The 18,531-nt window shown below is 40.1% G+C and overlaps 1 pseudogene across 1 annotated transcript in view; it reads left to right on the top strand.

Moving 5' to 3' along the window:
* Positions 1 to 9,185, top strand: part of LOC110200603 (cytochrome P450 2C23-like) — a 30,082-nt pseudogene extending 20,897 nt beyond the window's left edge. The window contains exons 6-9 of the transcript XR_013485169.1: positions 5,090 to 5,231; positions 6,424 to 6,610; positions 7,988 to 8,129; positions 8,635 to 9,185. The product of XR_013485169.1 is annotated as a cytochrome P450 2C23-like (transcript). The remainder of the gene's footprint in view (positions 1 to 5,089; positions 5,232 to 6,423; positions 6,611 to 7,987; positions 8,130 to 8,634) is intronic.
* The last annotated feature ends 9,346 nt before the right edge of the window (positions 9,186 to 18,531 follow it).

The following is an 18,531-nucleotide window of genomic DNA, read 5'->3' on the forward strand; positions in this document are numbered from 1 at the left end:
CAATGACTACGAATTCAGATTAAAACAATAACATCTGACATACTGACATTATGCTCATAGCTTTTACTGACCACCTGCTCTGAGTATAAAAAATATTGTCATAATTGGAAAAGCAGGAGAATGATCATACCAGCTATGATAGGATGAAACATCCTTAGCTTTATTTGATTTTAGGTATGAGTCACAATTTACCATGCAGTAACAATTCTAGCTCATAGCCAGAGTCAGAATAGCCAGGGGGAAAGCAGTCTTTTTCAATAAAAGACAATGGGAAATAAAGGCAAGAGGATCACACCTTACACTGATGCCAAGGTTGTCCTCTAAGCTTTTCCTGAACGCAATCCTCCACCTATAACAATTCAGGATCATGTTCTCTCTCAGTAGATCACAGTGTTTCTTTCAAATGGTATATTAATGCCATCAGACGACTATATTTAAATTTACACTGAAAATAATATAAATTACAGTCCCAAGAGCTTTTGTCTGAAGTGGCAATTCTCATTAATCACAACTTAGGGCTAGATACATTTTTAATCTTATGAGATTTCAATAAGCAATAAAAATTTACCATAAATTACATACACAAGAGATTTCACTTAACATTTTTCATTTGTTTGTTTTTCTTTCCTTCTCAAATTTTAACTTACCCTAGTGTAAAAAGAAATCATTAGAAATCATTTTTATATTATACATACACTTGCAAATTCTTAGAAAACCAAGTTCATTGTTTAGAAACTCCATAACCCAAACGAGCTCTTTTCCAGGACTGGTGACCTTGCCCACACAGATGGTTTCCAGGGAGCTGGCAAGTTTACAAAATAAGGGAAATCAATCGACTCCAAAAAAGAGGATGCCTGTCCTCCCCATGATTTGGAAAACCACATGCTTTCAGAAACTCATACTAAAATTTACTAATTTAAAACTTAAAATAAACCCATTACCAATTAGGCAACTTCAATCTTATTAAATGCATTTCCAAATTATCTTGCACGAAAAAATGGGCATCTCATTACCACATGGCAGTGATATCTGCACTTTGACAGGCATTACATTAGGCATTTATACTCATGTAAAATCAACTGCTGTAATTGCTTAAGGTAACAAATTTTAGATCTATGCATTTTTCCAATTTATCTTAGTGCCAAATAGTACAATAAATTCTGTCTTATCTTAAACATCAAATAAAAAAACCACAATATTTCATTGAAGATGTTACCACAATGAATTTGATTACCTGGATCTATATTCCAAATGTTATTACATAAAATCTGGGGTTATGACTTTTATCCTAACTGTAGTATTATATTTTACACAAATGTACCCCAATTATCACACTTAAGAGCACATTTAATTTAATTCTAGTCTGGGTTCCACAATCTTAGAAGGAACCCATACCTCACTACGGTTTCTTCTTATGACTAAGAGTCTCATATAATTTGGTCAAGTTGTCAATTTTAACACACATACCGATTTTAAAAACTTATTTTAAAACTCACCAAATTCTAACAAGATGTTCCAATAAAATACAATTACCTTTGGTTGTGTCCCAGCTCACACAAACTTTTTAAGTTCACATTCTATTCTGAAATGCAGCTTTGAAACTTTCAGTGGCAATGCCTCTTTTTGATAAATGAAATGATCTTCTTCTCTTAGACATGAGAGGAAAAGGTTCCCCCTTCCTTTTTCCTGTCTGTCCCTTCACACTCAGATCTTGGCACAGCTCACCAACGGGGGTGAAGGGCGGGAGAGAGAGAGAGAGAGAGAGAAGAGAGAGAGAGAGAGAGAGAGAGAGAGAGAGAGAGAGAGAGAGAGAGAGAGAGAGAGTTTTTCTCAACAACTCTTTCTTTAACAAGAGAGTTCATTAATCTTTCTCTAGCTACATCCTTTAGAGGTTTTTCTTTTCTCGCTGCCTGCATTTTAAATCTTACAGACATTTTCATACAGACACAGAGACAAAGAGGGAAGTCCACAGGCCTGAAGAGGCTTGTTATAAATCCCCTTCACTCAGGCCACTTTTCTTGGCCTCTAGATTGTATTGAGATGAGGCTCTATTACAGCTTGGTAGTCCCATGATGTTGGAGGGGACTGCTCCCTTATGCTATAAATCTAAAGATTCCTCTCCATAGCCCCTCACTTCATCACACAATGTCCCATGGAGAGGGAGAAAAAGGAGCTCAGGGAGCTAACCACAAAGGTTCCCAAACACAGTGTCCTCTGTCTAGAATGAATTTCAACACAAAGGTTCCCAAAAGGGAATTTGTCATACACAGAGGCCCGTAGGCTCTAGGGCCCACCATCCCTCCAAGCCTTCCTCAGTACTTGGGGGATCTCATCTAAGAGAGAGGAAAGGGAAAGGCTTACTTTGGATTGGAGGGGGTCTGAATCAGAGACTGGGGCCACCCAGGAACAACAAAAATGTTGTGGTGGACTGGTTGTGTTGTGGGGTCATCTTAAAAGATTTCACAGATTCAGTCCATCTCCAACCCAAGAATATCAAGGTTAACACTCTCCAGCAGCCTAGGTTCCTTAGAGGAACCAGCAAGTAGCAAGGCAAAAATAGAGCAGAAAGTACACCTAAATATCCTGGGTCTGATCCAAATACTATGGATCTGGTTCAAGCCATGATCCCTTGGTAACAAATAAAATATACAAAGGCAAAGTAAAACTGTGCATGTGGTTGCCAATAATGCATATGATAATGATATCATCATAAGCCTCTCTACCTCATAAGTTCACCTTAAGGACAATTTTTACTATTGCTGTGCCTGCTTAGGGAAAGTCTCTTCTGTGATTTAGTGGCCAACATTCATATCCAGCCTCAGATGCTTCCTAGGTGTGTGAGCATTCCAAATTTCTCATTTTTATATCCTTGATAGCTATAAGTCAATCTTATTTCATGCATGATTAAGCTCATATTTGCAGGATTATGTATTTAGGTCTATAACCCATTCTCTTTTGATTTTAATATTATTGTTTTCCCAATATCTTTTTTTTGATAAGGAGTAGTCCTGACCTACTCAAATTTAATTTCCTTTCTAGGTGAGGGCTTGTTTTCGTTGCCCAAAATATTTATTCAGTGTTGAAAAACTATTGTTTGATCACTACAGTTCTTGATGTGTTAAACTTGATGTTTCTTTCTGTTGTATAGTCGATGAATTCTTCCAATACATATTTTGTCCTCAGCTCTTATAGTTGTGCATTTTTCATTATAGAAGTGTTATATTCAGGATTTAAAATTAATTCTATATTCCTGAGATATAGAAGATCCTTAAATTATTTCGTGTCCTATCTTCAAGATCATTTTAGCTTATAGAGAGCCAATGTGTTCCAATACTGTTGTCTCTATATTCTGCGCGAATATTTCTCTATTTTCCAGTACCAAATCTGCTAGTTTCACCTTTAAAGAGTCTACAGAATTTTAGAGACATTATTTATCATATGTTCTAAATGGCCTAGTTGCTGTTTCATTTTTGAGACCTGTTATTTCAGCCCACTCTTCCACCTTATTTCTTCTTTAAATTCTTTCCTCTTTGTGAAACACATTAATAATCACAGCTATAGCATATACATCATGCTTTAAAAATTTTAAAGCACTTTACAAATATTATCTCACTTATGACTCATAACAATGCCAGGAGATAGATGTTATTATTACCCCCATTTTAGAGATAAGGAAACAGAGGCAGAAAGAGGTGAAATGACTTGCTCAGGGTCACAAAGCTATAAAGGTTTGAAGCGGTATTTTGAGCTCTGTGCAGCACTCCATTCACTGTGCCACCTAGCTCCATCTAGGTGGCACATCTAGCTCCTTTATATCTGAGAGTCCTGTAATACTTATTACATTGTTTTCTCATTTGTCAGAGGAGTTTGAGTGGCTGTTCTTAATTTTATAGTCTATATTCATTGTTGTATATGCAGGTCAACATTATTTGCTCATTTTCCCTCTTCATTGCCAAATGATTTGAGTGGAAAATGAGCTTCTACTTAAAAAGAAAAAAAAAACATTGACAGCTTCTTGTCTGTTCCACATAGCATGGTATTAGGTCACCCATTTGGGCCATACCACCACCTACCCCTTTCCATTTTACCCTGTGTGACCTTGAAAATATCATTTCACCTCCCCTAGGCCATAATTTCCTTTTTTATAAAATGAATGTGTTGGTCCAAGTGACCTCCTAAGTAATTCCAAGCTGTAAAAACTATGAGCTTGCATATTTCACAGAATTTCACAGAATTTGTGAATTGGAAGGTACCTCACCAGGCACTCAACTTTACAGGCTGTTACGCAAATGGATCAGAAAGCTTTTGCTTCCCCACTCCCAGGAGACAGAAATCATAACAATGGTTTGAAATTACAGAGAAACATTTCATTTCTATATGACAGGGATAATGTCCAAGTCTGGAATGAAATTCTTCATTAAATAGTGATTTCTCCATATGTGGAAGTCTTCATGCTGAGGCTAGTTGATAATTCAATGGAGATTTTGAAAAGGAAATTTCTGATCAGTCACAGGTTGGTTGGATGAAGATAATTTTCCCTACAAATTTTGAAATTCTGTATTCTCCACCACAAAACATTTCTCTCAGTTCACCATTCTGAAAATTTGAAATTCCTGTTATTGTTGTTCTTTTACAAAGATGCTATCCTGTTTTGTGGTGAAAATAACAGTGTAAGGGGTCACTTACGAGGTCATTAAGGTTTCAAGTGAATTACTTCATCAGGTCCTCTCAGTACCATACATATCATTGATAATAAAGAGAGAGTTGAAAGGGATCCAACTCATGCCGAGAGGAATGAACTGGCTTTCCCTTGGACACATACATACCTCTGAAGTTAGGCTTCCTGCTTCAAGGTTTGATGCTCTAGCCTCTACGCCATATTGTTCCAGGAGAATAAGGATGTCTGGGAAGGGCAAACCTTTGCTTGGGCAATGGAAGCCTGAGGGTATAAGGAAGGTTCTTGTCTCTCAGGGTAGGGAAATGATAGTGGGGGAGGGCTCCTAGGACAAACTTTATGTACCTCATATGGTCACTAAAGGCTTTCCCTGCTGTCTCACATTACTTCATTTATTTTGTACCTCTCCCTTAGGAAAAAGATAATTCCCATTCTGAATTTGACTTGGAGAATCTATTAACGGTTGGAACAAATTTATTTACTGCAGGAACAGAGACAACCAGCAGCACCCTAAGATATGGCCTGCTGCTCATTCTGAAACATCCTGAGGTCCAAGGTAAAGGCCTAGTATTGTCATGCTTTCAAGTCAGGCTTGCTTTCCCAGTCCTCTACCTGGCTCAGAAACTGGCCCCACTTTCCCCCTTTTTGGATTTGCATGACTCTCACACAGATCGGCAACGGGTCAGACAGTAGCATATTTAAGAAAACAGAGCTCTTGGGCAAGACATAATAGTTATTTTAAAGTATGTGGAGGTCCGTCTTTGGGAATTCAATTCATTTTAATAAACATGTGTAAAACTCCCACTGTGCACCCTCAGTTCTATGCTTAGGATGCAAAGACTCAAATGAAACACCCCCTTTCCCAAAGTGGCTTGCATCCTACCAGGGCTGGTTCTGTTGGATCCAAAGAGGCAGAACTAGGAGCCATGGATAGAAGTTGAAATTGACCAATGGAGGCTTCATGTAAGGAAAGACTTGCCAACTATTACAGTTCTCCCAAAGCCCATTCAGCTGCCCTGGAGGTCATGAGTTCTCACTTACTGGAAGTTCTCAATCAAAGACTGGATGACTATTTGCTCATTCCATTAGAATCCTGATTCTTGTTCAGCTATGGTTGGCCCTAGGAGAAAATGAGTCATTTTTAATGCTGAGTTTCTATGCCTCAGCAACTTACCATATTGACTGAGACAGGATTTGAGATATATACCTGGTGAATGGTTTAAATCAGGATGATAATGCCATCACCAGCACTGTCAAATTCAAATGAAGATGTCTACTTTCTTTGACAATAAGAGCTGGCATCAATATAAAGAATGTGAGGTTTAGAAATCACTTGACATACATAATTTCATTTGATCCCCTCTAAGGGAGGTGCAATTGTTATTTCCATTTTACAAACTAGCAGATAATAGATTTAGAGGTGTAGGGAACCTTAGAAGACAGATAATTTATGATGCCCATTTTTCAGATGAGGAAAATGAGGTTTAGTTATGTTTAATGAATTGCCTGAATTTATACAAATGGTGTCTAAAGAGGAATGTAAACATGACTATTATACAATAAACCACAGAAAATTATCCCATTGCTCCTACAAAAGCCTTTGGTACCATTGACTGAGTAAAAGGATGACAGTGAGCCCATCTGAGAATCATCTTAAGTCATGTTATCAGGCAAGTACTCCACCCAGTCTCTGTTGGGCATTTCCAGACCAGGAAGCCCAGTGGTTATTCCAGTTTTTGTTCCTGCAGCAAAAATTCATGAGGAAATTGACGTGTAATTGGACATAATCGACTTCCTTCCATAAAAGACAGACAAGATATGCCCTATACGGATGCTGTGGTGCATGAGGTGCAAAGGTTCATTGACCTCGTACCTCTCAACCTGCCCCATGCAGTGAATCAGGACATTCAGTTCCAGCAATATATCCTCCCAAAGGTGAGCAGTCATGAGGCCAGGGGATTTAGTGTTGGAAGACATCTCAAATACCATCTGGTCCAGTGATCATATTTTAGACATGAGAAAATCAAGTCTCATTGTCATGATTTCATAGGAAGTTCCCCTTAAGGCAGTCTTTTGTTACATACAGCTATCTTGGATGTGGTACTGAATGAAGAATGAGAGGAAAGTACATACTTATCTTGTTTTCTCCTTGCTTCAAATTCACCACAGCAACACTCTGGAAAGAAAATGTACAGGGAAAATTACAAAGTAAAGTTGCTGAAGACAATATTTAGTATATGTCATTTCCTTTTAGTGAAGTAGATTGTGGAAAAAATATTATCTGTCCCATTATGCAGATGAAGACATTGAATATCAGATAAAATGACTTGCCCAAGGTCATTTAAAAATTTTGAACCTGAAACTAGAACCTTGGTCTTTTGATTTTAAAATATTGATTTTTAGGGTTACTAAATATTAATTGAATTAGATCGAAGTTACCTAACAATGCCTGAGCAGAAGTATTCTGCTTCAAAGAAAGAAGAAGGGAGAATCCCACCTAATTTCACACTTAATACTCCTCATGTAGTGCATTGTTCAGTTCGAATCACCAAAGCTTCAGTAAGAATCTACTATGTGAAAATTGCTGGTCCAAGTGCTGTTGACAAAAGGCAAGAATAGAAGAATATTTGGCCAATGAGGACATTGGCTTCTCCTGGAGAGACCAAAATTTGGAAGCAGAAAAGTCAGCCCCAAGTGTTATTTTGTTTCTTCATACCCAGGCTGTGATTTGATTAGTAGAGTGGCTTCCTGATGAAGAAATTCCCTCAGGGGGAAGCCTTGGTCTTCCTCTAGAGACTTTAAGCATTGCCTGGGACACTGGCCATTCACATGTCCTGCCCAGAGTCACAAAGGCAGCAGGTGTAGACATGAAATATAGACCAAAGAACTGAGGGGAGAAAGACCACAAAGAGCTCAGCACTTTAGCCAAGTCTTCCTACAGGAGTAGGTACCCAACCCAATCCTTGAAGAAATGCTAAAGTGAGCAGGGAATGCCTTCCAGTCATGGGACATGGCCACTGTAAAGCCAATGAAGACCAGATATGGAGCTTATGGATGGGGAGCAGTAGTTTGACCAGGTTAGCTGGAAACCCAAGGAGGGCATGATGGGGACAATAATGGGGACATAAACCAGGAAAGCTAGATTGGGACCTATGAAGATTCTCAATGTCTAGACATCCCAGTCTATACCACACATAAAGAAGCATGTATTTAGTACTAGAGAAAATAGGGAGCCACTGAAGACACTCGGGACTAGCATACAAAGGATATTTGTAACGATAACTGACTTTCCGTGGAATTTCTTTACTCTAGGGCACAACCATCTACCCATTGCTCTTCCCAGTCTTGTGTGACAGCAAAGAGTTTCCCAATCCTGACCAGTTTGACCCCCAGCACTTCCTGGATAAGAATGGGAAGTTCAAGAAAAGTGACTACTTCATGCCTTTTTCCATTGGTAAAAAGCTCTACCTTAATCTAATCTAATCTTGAGGGAGAATCTAAATGGAGAGTAGTGTCCCCCTCCCACACTCCTCTGACTGAGCCTCTTCATAGTAATTCTTCTCACAACACACTTCCCCACTGTGGCCTGTGACACACTGTCTTTTCCAGTATTCCCATGACCTGGCTTCTTCTTAGATCCCTCAAGTGATGAGGTGATCTTTTTGGCTGGCTCACCTGCCCCCTGATTTTAGTGGAACTCTGACTCCATTGCAAGTTCCAATGCACAAGGGCTCCCTATGTGAAGAATAGTATGAAGAGGGAATTCCTTTGTTCCCCTAGTGACTATTAATGGATGAAATATAACTCACAATAAGAGTTCTCAGTATTTCTGCCCATCTACATCCTTCTCTTTTACTCCCTTTCCGCACTATTATCCTGGTCCATTGAGTGTGTTTCACTTTGGCTGACATTCTGACATTCCCTGAAGATTTCTAAGCAAAATTTTTTGTTCCTTCCAGGAAAACGGTCTTGTCTTGGAGAGGGCCTGGCAAGGATGGAGTTGTTTTTGTTCTTTACCACCATTCTACAAAATTTCACCCTCAAATCAGTTGGAGATCCAAATGAAATTAACATCAGGCCCAATCGTGTTGGGATCACAAAGATTCCACCATATTACCAACTATGTTTTCTTCCTCGCTAATTAAGAAGATAAAATTGATTTGGAAAATTAGCCAGCTTATCTCATCTTCTGGAGTCAATACTCTGATGGTTTTTTTATTGGAATCCCCTTGATGGGAAGAAAAATTCCCTCTTCATGATTAAAATGAGCCTTAATTTCCAGAGACAAGACAGGCTAGCAGAGAACCGGCACCTTGTATGTCATTATGTAATAGGGGTTGCCTTATAGATATTCTGTACAATCATCTCACTGATGTCTCCAGTCATGATCTAATTCACACATTCAATTACAGTTTTCGGATTTAGAGAAAGATCCATAAAATATCCCCCTGGAAAACTCATACTACTTTGTACTTTTCAAATATCCTCAAAGATAATCTCATCATGTATAGTTCTTGTTTGTGAATTTGGGGGACATTATACACAGCTGTGTTCCTATTAACTCCTGATGTACGAATGTGTGCCTCTCCACTTCCATACACTGAGGATTCATGGCTTCAGAAGGAACAAGGTAATATGGAAGGAGCCCTGAATTTGGGGATAGAGGACCTTGGAACAATCCTGCCTCTTATACTAACAACTTGTGTGGCCTTAGACAAGTCACTTCACTATTTATTCTCACATCAGATTCTTCAGTTCTAAAATAAAAGGATTAGACTACATGAGGTCAGACTTCCCTACTGACTTTCCATTTATGATACTTTGATCAGTGGAGATAGTTGATCCACACCTCCATGCTTTAGTGAGCCATTTTCAAAAGTTATATTCAAAGGAGAACCATCCCCTGGTGACAGCCACACCACTGATGGACTTCTCTGCCACTGGCTAGGATGGTCATCAGATGACTAAGTCACCGTCCCTTGATGGACCCATAACTCTCTAGTTTTGTAGAATTTTCTAGAGTTTAGGTCCTAAGCACCCAATATCTCCTTCATGCTATAACACCATACAACACAACAACCTGTCAAGGATCTATGATTTTGTGGGTAAAGCCCCAGAGAAGGTCAAAACTCAACTACAATTCAGCAGCTAAATTGGAGAGAGTTGCCTAAATTTCTTAGACATCATGGGACTTGCCTATGGCTACATAGCTTTAAAATTTTACAAGCAGAACTGAGACCCATATTTTTCAGACTCCAAGTCCAGCATTCTATCCACTATAACACACTACCATCTTTTCTCATGGCTCACACTTTCTGCATCCACCTTTTTTCCTTCAGTTCCATGCCTCCCTGTTTTCTCAGGTCCTCACTCCATCTCTTGATTCACTTTCTTTCAGCATCTTGACCTAATACTTGAGCAGTTCCATCTCAAATTGACCTCCATGTCAAAATCCCCTATTGCCTTGACCTACGGAGACATACATCACTTACTAAATTTGAACATTGAATTACTCCTTCCACTTCCCTTCTCTGTTACCATAGGCTTGGTACTAGACACAGAACTCTTATCTGACTCACTACCTTCCTCCCTTCAGCAGCTATTCTAGCATATCTCTTTCTTACTGAGTCCTTTCACATCTCCCTCCACCCCACCAGAAAACTGAACTCAATATTTCCCTGAAAAAAAATTGAGAATACATATTTGTAATTTTTTTATACACTTCTATATTCTAAGCCACCTCTCCATCACACACACACACACACACACACACACACACACACACACCCCTTTCTTTTGCTCCAGTATGGTAGAGGGAGATGGAGCAACAGAAAAAGAAGGTAGCATTTTTGCTTGCAACTACCAGCCCCTCTACTTGGGCCTTTCATCACAGCTCCTCCTTTGTCCTCTGACAGCTTATGACTTCTATCCTCCCCTGTTTTTGTCTGATTTCCATGTACAATTCCATGTAGAAAAGTGACATCCGGACGATCATCATGAAAAACAAGTATGGGACCAGGAAGGCTCCTGTAAAGGAAGGATAACGTGTAATCACAAGGTGATCAATATGCTCAGATTCCCATCATTGAACCAATGAGCTCACTTTTGTTTCATGCCTTCAGGTTTAACAAATGCACGTTCCTTATAAAAATCCTACGAAGCAGGTATTACAAGAGTTCTTGTCCTTATTTTACATGTCAACTGCTTCTTTGCCTGCTGCTTGCAATCATGTGCACATCTCCCTCATTCTTAAAACAATGAAACCTAACTCCAGAGATTACCTGTACGCTTCTTATTGCCTTGTGTTACTTATCACTCTTGGCCCCTCAAAATGACACAACTTGGCTTTTTGAATATCTGCTCAGTTAACAACAGCTCTTCTGTCTCAGTGAAGGAGGAGGGTTTGCTTCAACTTTGGGGAGGCATAGGACATCTGAGTCCTGTATGACTGGCTCTTCATCTTAAAGATAAAAGGGTGCTGAGTCACACAAGGCCAGCAGGAAAGCCACCTGGGAATCGCTCTACATGCTCTGTTCAACCCCACTTACATTGCCCTTTTCTCTCTTCTTTCTTATATGGTCAGTCTCCTAGAAACTATGCACTGGCCTCTACTTTCTCATCTCTTATTTAATCTCCTCTCCCCTCACCTAATAATCTGGTTTCAATTTTCATTACTCAAAAGAAACTGCTGTCTCTTTGATTAAAGTGTCTTTTAATTGCAAAACTCTCTTGCCTTTTATGAGACTTCATCTTTTGATTTCTCTGAAACCTTTGATACTATTGACCACACTCTCCCTGGATTTCCTTGACACTGTACCTCTCTTCTACTTCTCTTCCTCCTCCCTGTCTGGCCACATTGTGGCCAAGATCAGTTGAAACAGAAGACTGCTGTATGAATAAGTTTAGAACTTTATGGCCAGTAAGGGTGGGGGATAAGTGGGATCAGTAACCAGGACAAATAATCCTTTTGCTGTGCTAGGTCGTTCATAGAAGCAGTCAAATCTATAATCAGCAATTCTGACGTCAGAGATGGAAGCACCAAGTGACTTCAAAGGCACTTCAAATTGACCAGGACATTGTACTATATGGAAAAGACTGAAACCCTGGGAAAGTGCAAAGGAAACCACTGGGGTAGGCAAGAGATCAAGACCAAATCAGAAAGGAGCTCCAATGGGATGCTCCATTTTGTCAGGGAAAAAAGGAGGAGAAAGATGCCAGCTGCTAGCTGCCCAGTTAGCCATTTTTTTCTTATGGATTAGGCTCTAAAATCCATTGTTGCCAATTGCTGAAAGAATGCACATGCTGGAGCCCTGGAATGAAGTCCTGCCTGGCTCACCCAAGCTTTACAGCACAGCTCCTCAATTAGTGACCATCTCATCCAAAATACTGTACGTTCTTAAAACAAAGACTGTTATCACCTATTAGTCACTGTCAGGTCATTTCTCCCAATACTCCTAAGAAGCAATCTCTCTCTCTACAGCTGTGACTTTTCCCCAGTGATGGCTAGGAAAAGATTAGTGACTGTTTGGAAATTGAAGAATTTTTTTCAAAATCTAGTTTGCCTAATGTTCAATCAACTAGCTCCCTCCTTTTTAATGCTCCTATTATGTTCAGGAAAGTGACATACACACAAAATTGCTGAGAAAACTGAATAGCAATATGCCTCCTCTCCACACTGTAAATAATCCCAGAAAGTTACATCATCTACTACAAGTTCCAAAGGATTGATAATTTAAATATTCAAAGTTACATGATAAAAGAAGATGGGAATGAAATGTTAGCGCTTTAAAAAATGTGGCGAGCAATAAAAAGCTATCAGAATGTCCCTAAACATTGACATCTGGCCTGTTTCTTATAGTTTTAAACCAAGTTGCTTGGGCTGCTAAGAGGTTACGTGACTTGCCCAAGGTCACATAGACAGTATTTAAACCCAGGTTTCTCATGATTCCAAGGTCAGCTGTTATTTCACTATAGTATGCTGCCTCCTGTAGTACTTCTCCCACATGCCTGACTCCTCCTCCATTTCCTTTACTGCATCTGCATCCAGATTAGCTCCATCAACCATGAGTACTCTCCAAAACTCTGTTCAAAGCCCTATTCTATTATTTCTATATAAAAGAGTTCTTAAACTGAGGACCAATGAAGAAGGATAGATTTCAGGGTATCTGCGGACTTGTTCATAGACAATTTCTACTGGACATATTTCAACCTTGATGTCCCATAGACATCCCAAACTAAACATGTCCAAAACAGAAATACCTTTCTCCTCAAACCTTCCCTTCTTCTGAACTTCTATATTAATGTCAAGGGCACTACCACCCTTCTAGTCACCCAGGATTGCAATTTCAGTGTCATCTTCAACTCTTCTATCCTATTTATCCCCAATAGCCAATCTCTTGTTCAGTCATATTGTTTCTACCTTCAGGACATCTATTATATACATCTCCTTCTCTCTACTCACACAGCTACCACTCGGGGTGAGGCTTTTGTCAGCTTATGTCTGACATCATTCAATAGCCTTCTAATTGGTTTTCCTGACTTACCTTTCTCCCCACTTCAATCCATATGGCCAAATTCAACTGCCAAATACATCTCCCAAATCACAAGTCTGATCATGTCTATAAGAAACCCCAGTCATTTTCTATTACACACAGGAACAAATACGAAATGCTCTGTTCAACTTTTAAGGTCCATCACTACCTAACCCTATCCTACATTTCCAGTCTTCTCACTTTTCACTCCCCTCTATACGCTTACTCAATAAGTGAATAAACATTTCTTAAGCACCTACTATGTGTCAGGCACTGTGTAAGTGCTGAGAAGACAAAAGGAGATAAAAGACAGTCCCTGCCTGCCTCCCCTGAAAAGAGCTTACACACACACACACACACACCACACACACCACACACTCACTCACACATACATGCATACTCACACACATAATATAAATAGGATAAATACGAAGGAATTATTGGAGGGAAGACATTAAAATTAAGAGAAGTTTGGAAAACTTCCTGCAGAGATGAGATTTTAGCTAGGACCTAAAGGAAGGGGAAAAAAAAGCCAACAGGTGGACGTGAGGAAGGAGAGCATTCCAGCAGTGTAGGATAGCCAGAGAAAATGCCTGGAGCTAACAGATGGAGTGTCATTTTTGTGAACTAGCAGAAGGCCAGAGCACTGGATTAAAAAAGTATGTATGGGAGTAATATGTAAGAAGACTGAAAAGGCAGGAGGGGCTAAGTTATGATGTGCTTTGAATGCCAGAGTATTCTGTATTTCATCCTAGAGGCCACAGGAAGCCACTGAAGATTATTGAGGGTGAAGATTTGTGTGTGTGTGTGTGTGTGTGTGTGTGGTGTCTTAATCACACCAGCATTACAGGAAAATCACTTTAGTGGCTGCGTGGAGGATGGATTGGAGTGGGAGAGAGGTGAGGCAAGCATTACCCAAGAGTAACCCAGATGCAATTTTCCAGACATGAAGGGCTGGCCTCATAGTGATGGCAGAATGAGAGGAGAAAAGGGGATGTATATAAAGAATGTTACAAAGATGAGGGAACATTACAGGTGAACACTTCAACATTCCCCTCCCAACAACTTTAAAATAATGCATCACATTGAAATCTGAAGCAGCAGAGCCAACAAAGAGTTGAGGTGAGACTTCTTCCATTTCAAGAAAAGTGGGAGGTCAGAAGAAGTCTGTGAATACTTGTCCAATAAGCATGGGGACACTTATAGGAACTGATGTAGAATAAATGAACAGAAGAGGAAAATGATATACCTGATTATAATAAATACAAGGAAAGAAAGAAGGAAAGAAGTAGGAAGGGAAGAAGAGGGGAGGAAGGAAAAAGGAATGAAAGCTAACATTAAAAGACCAACTAATTCTGAATCAATTATGAAGGACCTCTGAAGGAAGTTGCTATCAACATTTAGAAAAAGAACTGATAAATAAAAGTATGTATTGTATGATATGGTTTTACATATATTATATTTTATATGTGTATATATATACATATACATATATATGTATATATATATATATCTAATGGTAGCCTTCTATAGGGTGTGATAGGGAGGAAAGAAAAAATTAAAAGTTCACAGCACAGAACAAAAGAAAATTAGAAGGAACCATAAAAGCAGGTTAACTTTGAAAATGATCTGTAGTATTTACTATATAGTTTTTTAAAAAATGCAAACGTGTGAAATGGAAATTTATGGCTTTATGTTGTGCTGTATACATAAAAATGTCTTTTTTTGTCTTTTTATGTTTTACTTAAAAATGAAAAAAAATTTAAAAACAAAGATAAATCGCTGGGCAAGGCAGCAGGGAAGGATATATTTTGAAATAGAAGTATTGTAAAAACAAACAATATCAATTAAAAACATTAAAAGACCCAAGGGACAGCTAGGCGGCTGCAGTGGACAAAGAGCTGGGCCTGGAGTCAGGAAAACTTGAGTTTAAATCCAGCTTCAGACTTACTAGCTGTGTGACCTTGGGTAAGTCCCTTCAGCTTCCTCACATGTAAAATGAGCTGGAGAAGGGAAGGGCAAACCATTCGACTGTCTTTACCAAGAAAACCGCAAATAGGGTCATGAAGTAGACACAAAAGAAAAACTGGAAAACAAGCAACAAATTAAAAAGGCAAATTTTGTTGGGTCAATTAAATAAAATAATATTAACCACATATAGAAGATTTAAAAAAAACACTTTTAAAATATTAATTCACCTTTTAATTCGCAATTAAAAGGATGAGACATTTCCGCTTCCTTCAAAATACTAGATTTATCATTGACTCCTCAGTCCTACCCCTATCCTAAAAGACATAATAAACTTTGGGCATATGAGCTGGCCCCTGTCAGCCACAGGCCCCAACCACAGAGCAATGGACCTGTGGGCATTTGTCATCCCTGGCATTGTGGCTTGTGTTTTTTCCCATCATCATCCTGTTTCTGTGCAGACAGAGGCAGAGTGGGGGAAATTCCCTCCAGGCCCAGCTTCTCTCTGCCTTTGGGAACTTCCTCCACCTGAACCCACAGAATAACCCCAAGTTCCTCTTCCAGCTAAGGGGGCTCTATTCTGGACTTGGTTTCCACCTGGTAAATCATCAAGGACCTTTCATTCAGGTCTACTGGGTAACACATATTGTGAGACTGCACATGGTGGTACAATCCTTTCCAGTTTGTGGTAACACTGGAACTTTGTAAATATTTGGTTCATTCATTCCAGAATGCACTTAACCATGGCATAATGGAGTCCTGGCACTGCCCCTTACTAGCTGTGACAGTTGGAAAGTCATTTCACCTTGAGCTTCACGTGTTCCATTTTTTAAATGGAAGTAATAACTTGGCATTACCTCTATCTTAGAGATATTTGAAGCTAATGCACAATAGTATCTATAAAGGATTTTTAAATCTTTTTGTAATGCCCTCTTTGCTGCTCATTGGACGCTGTTCTTGAATGCAGGTGGGCTGTGGGAGGTGGCAGCTAAGCTGAGAGTAAACATTGTTATTAAGTCTGGGTTCCCAAAGCATCCTTTAGCTCTCAAGAAATGGCAGGAGCTGATTTTATCCCAGTCCTAGGCAGGAAAGGAGAGTAGAGGGAAAACCTGCTAGAGTCTGTGGCAATAATCAGCTTGTTGAAAACAGGACTGGAAATCCAGCTGAGCTCAGTCCTGCCACCCTACCCCAGAGGCCACTCTGGGCACAGACTCATGTCAGCAGCTCCCATATCCTCCAGCACAAGATGCTGAGTTAAGCTTTGGCTTTAAGTATCTGCTCACAGGTGAAGGGGAAAGTGTTGACACAGAGTGATTGACAGTGGAACAGAAGGAAATCACTGAAACACCAAGGATAGCAAGCAAAAGAGCCACAATGAAGTCCTGTTCCATTACTGCCTCAGGACACGGAGATAACTTTGGACTCTTAAAATATAAACAAAAAATGAATAAAATTTAAAAATACAAAACCTTAGCAACTCCCTTCAAGCTGGAAAAGATTTGTGAGCATGTTCCTACTACTGCCTGAGAACCAGATGAGCTAGGTTGAGAGAGGTTCAGTACCAAGTTGGCCAGAGAGTCATGTATGATTTGGCTACAGTGACTCAAAGACCGTCTATTAATTATAGGGTGCTCAGGGTGGTGTCGGTCATCACTGGGGAATGAAAGACTTACCTGGAAGAAATCATAGATTGCCAAAGTACTGAAATGTCAGGCAGTAATGGAGAAGGGAGCATTCCAGCTGTCAGAAGAAAGGCCATACTAGTCCCAATCCATCTCAACTACTTTGTTCTTTCAGCTAACATCCTATCCAAGCAGAAATGACCCTGTGCATGGTCAGAGGTGCTTACCAGCTGTCCAAGGTCTTAATGAGATGGGGGTAATTTAGGGCTACCCTCTGCAGCTGTTTGAACTTCGTTTAAGCAGGCCTCTGATAAGTTCTAGGCATTTTAAAATGAGAGGAAACAATCAGTTTCTCCCACCCATTTTATTTTCTACCTTTTGACAACGCAGACCTCTCCAAATGAGTGCTTATACAGTCGCTGTATATCCTCACTTGGGAAGGGAAAAGGAGAAAATGAAGAGTCGGTATGTCCTGTGGTCTGTTTAGCTAGCTGTCTGAGGCGCCAGAAGGGCTGCAGTGGGGGAGGGGGAGGCTATGCTGCTCTAACTTGACATCCAGATTGGGGTGGTGGTACAGCAGCCCCAGAGATGACTTCCTGGCATTCCCCTTTTGGACAGAATTAGCCCCGTCTCTGGCACACATCAGGGAGGCTCCCTAGCCTTCGGGGCCTCTGGGATATGTGTGGTTGTTTCTTGCCTCTGCTCTGTGATCTGGCCGATGAGCTCTTGTTGCTGTGGTTGTCACCATTGTAACAAATTGAAGGGACACAGGAAGGAGAAGGGGGAGTAGGGAGAGAACTCGCATCACTCTGTAAGTACCCTTTGGCCTGTTCTTCATGTCCCTGGCTAGCCTCCGCTGAAACCCTCGCCTGCACAGGTGATCGTGAACTTACACGAAGAACAAAAGTGCCAAAGTGCATTCCTGGCCTGCGTTTCTGTTTTAACTCTTCACTGGCAGTATAAGTGACCACTCAGGGCCCGTTGTTCAGCATGGCTAGGTCCAAGTTCCAATAGGAAATCCCTCTGAAGCATCAGCAGGTACTTGTATTTGTGCTGCCTATTTCCACTGGATTGGAACCAGTGGCCATATTTTACGTAATTATAACTTACAGAGAATTTGAATGCATGTGATCACCTCAGGAGATTTATTGCCTATAGTAATCAGTATGTAGCTGCAATTCATAGATTGGTATGTCTTATATCCAAGGAATGAGCCAGCAGGCAATGTCCCAAGCTTGGCACACACCATAACCCACTGCACTCTGAAGTTTTTGGCCTGACAGTCCCACCGTTGGAACTAATCCTTTCAGGGTTGGAGATGGGTGACAGGATGGCAAAGAGGAGCAGACTTCTATGGGAGGCTATGCTTTTATTTTTTTAAATGCTCTTTGTTGTTCAAAACTGTTTCTCCTCCCTACCTGTACGACCACTACTTCTCACTCTACTTTACTGTATATTTATTGTGCTATGTGGACTGCTAGTGCCCCCAGCATTGATCTTCTTTGCTCCTATTTTTTTCTCTATGCTCTCACTTGGAAATCTCATCAGCTCCCATGGATTTTCATCACTGGCTCAATATACCCAGGTCTAGATTTTCTGAGCTCCAGTCCCACATTGCTAATTGCTTACTGGACAGTTTGGAACTGCATGTGCTCAATATCACTGAGATTAAACTTCTTTTCCCCCTAAAACCAGCCACTTCTGAACTTTCTCATTTCTGCTGAGGGGACTGTTA

The sequence above is a fragment of the Phascolarctos cinereus genome, unplaced genomic scaffold, assembly GCF_003287225.1.
Source record: "Phascolarctos cinereus isolate Bilbo 61053 unplaced genomic scaffold, phaCin_HiC Scaffold_3;HRSCAF=262, whole genome shotgun sequence".
Classification (NCBI taxonomy): Eukaryota; Metazoa; Chordata; class Mammalia; order Diprotodontia; family Phascolarctidae; genus Phascolarctos; species Phascolarctos cinereus.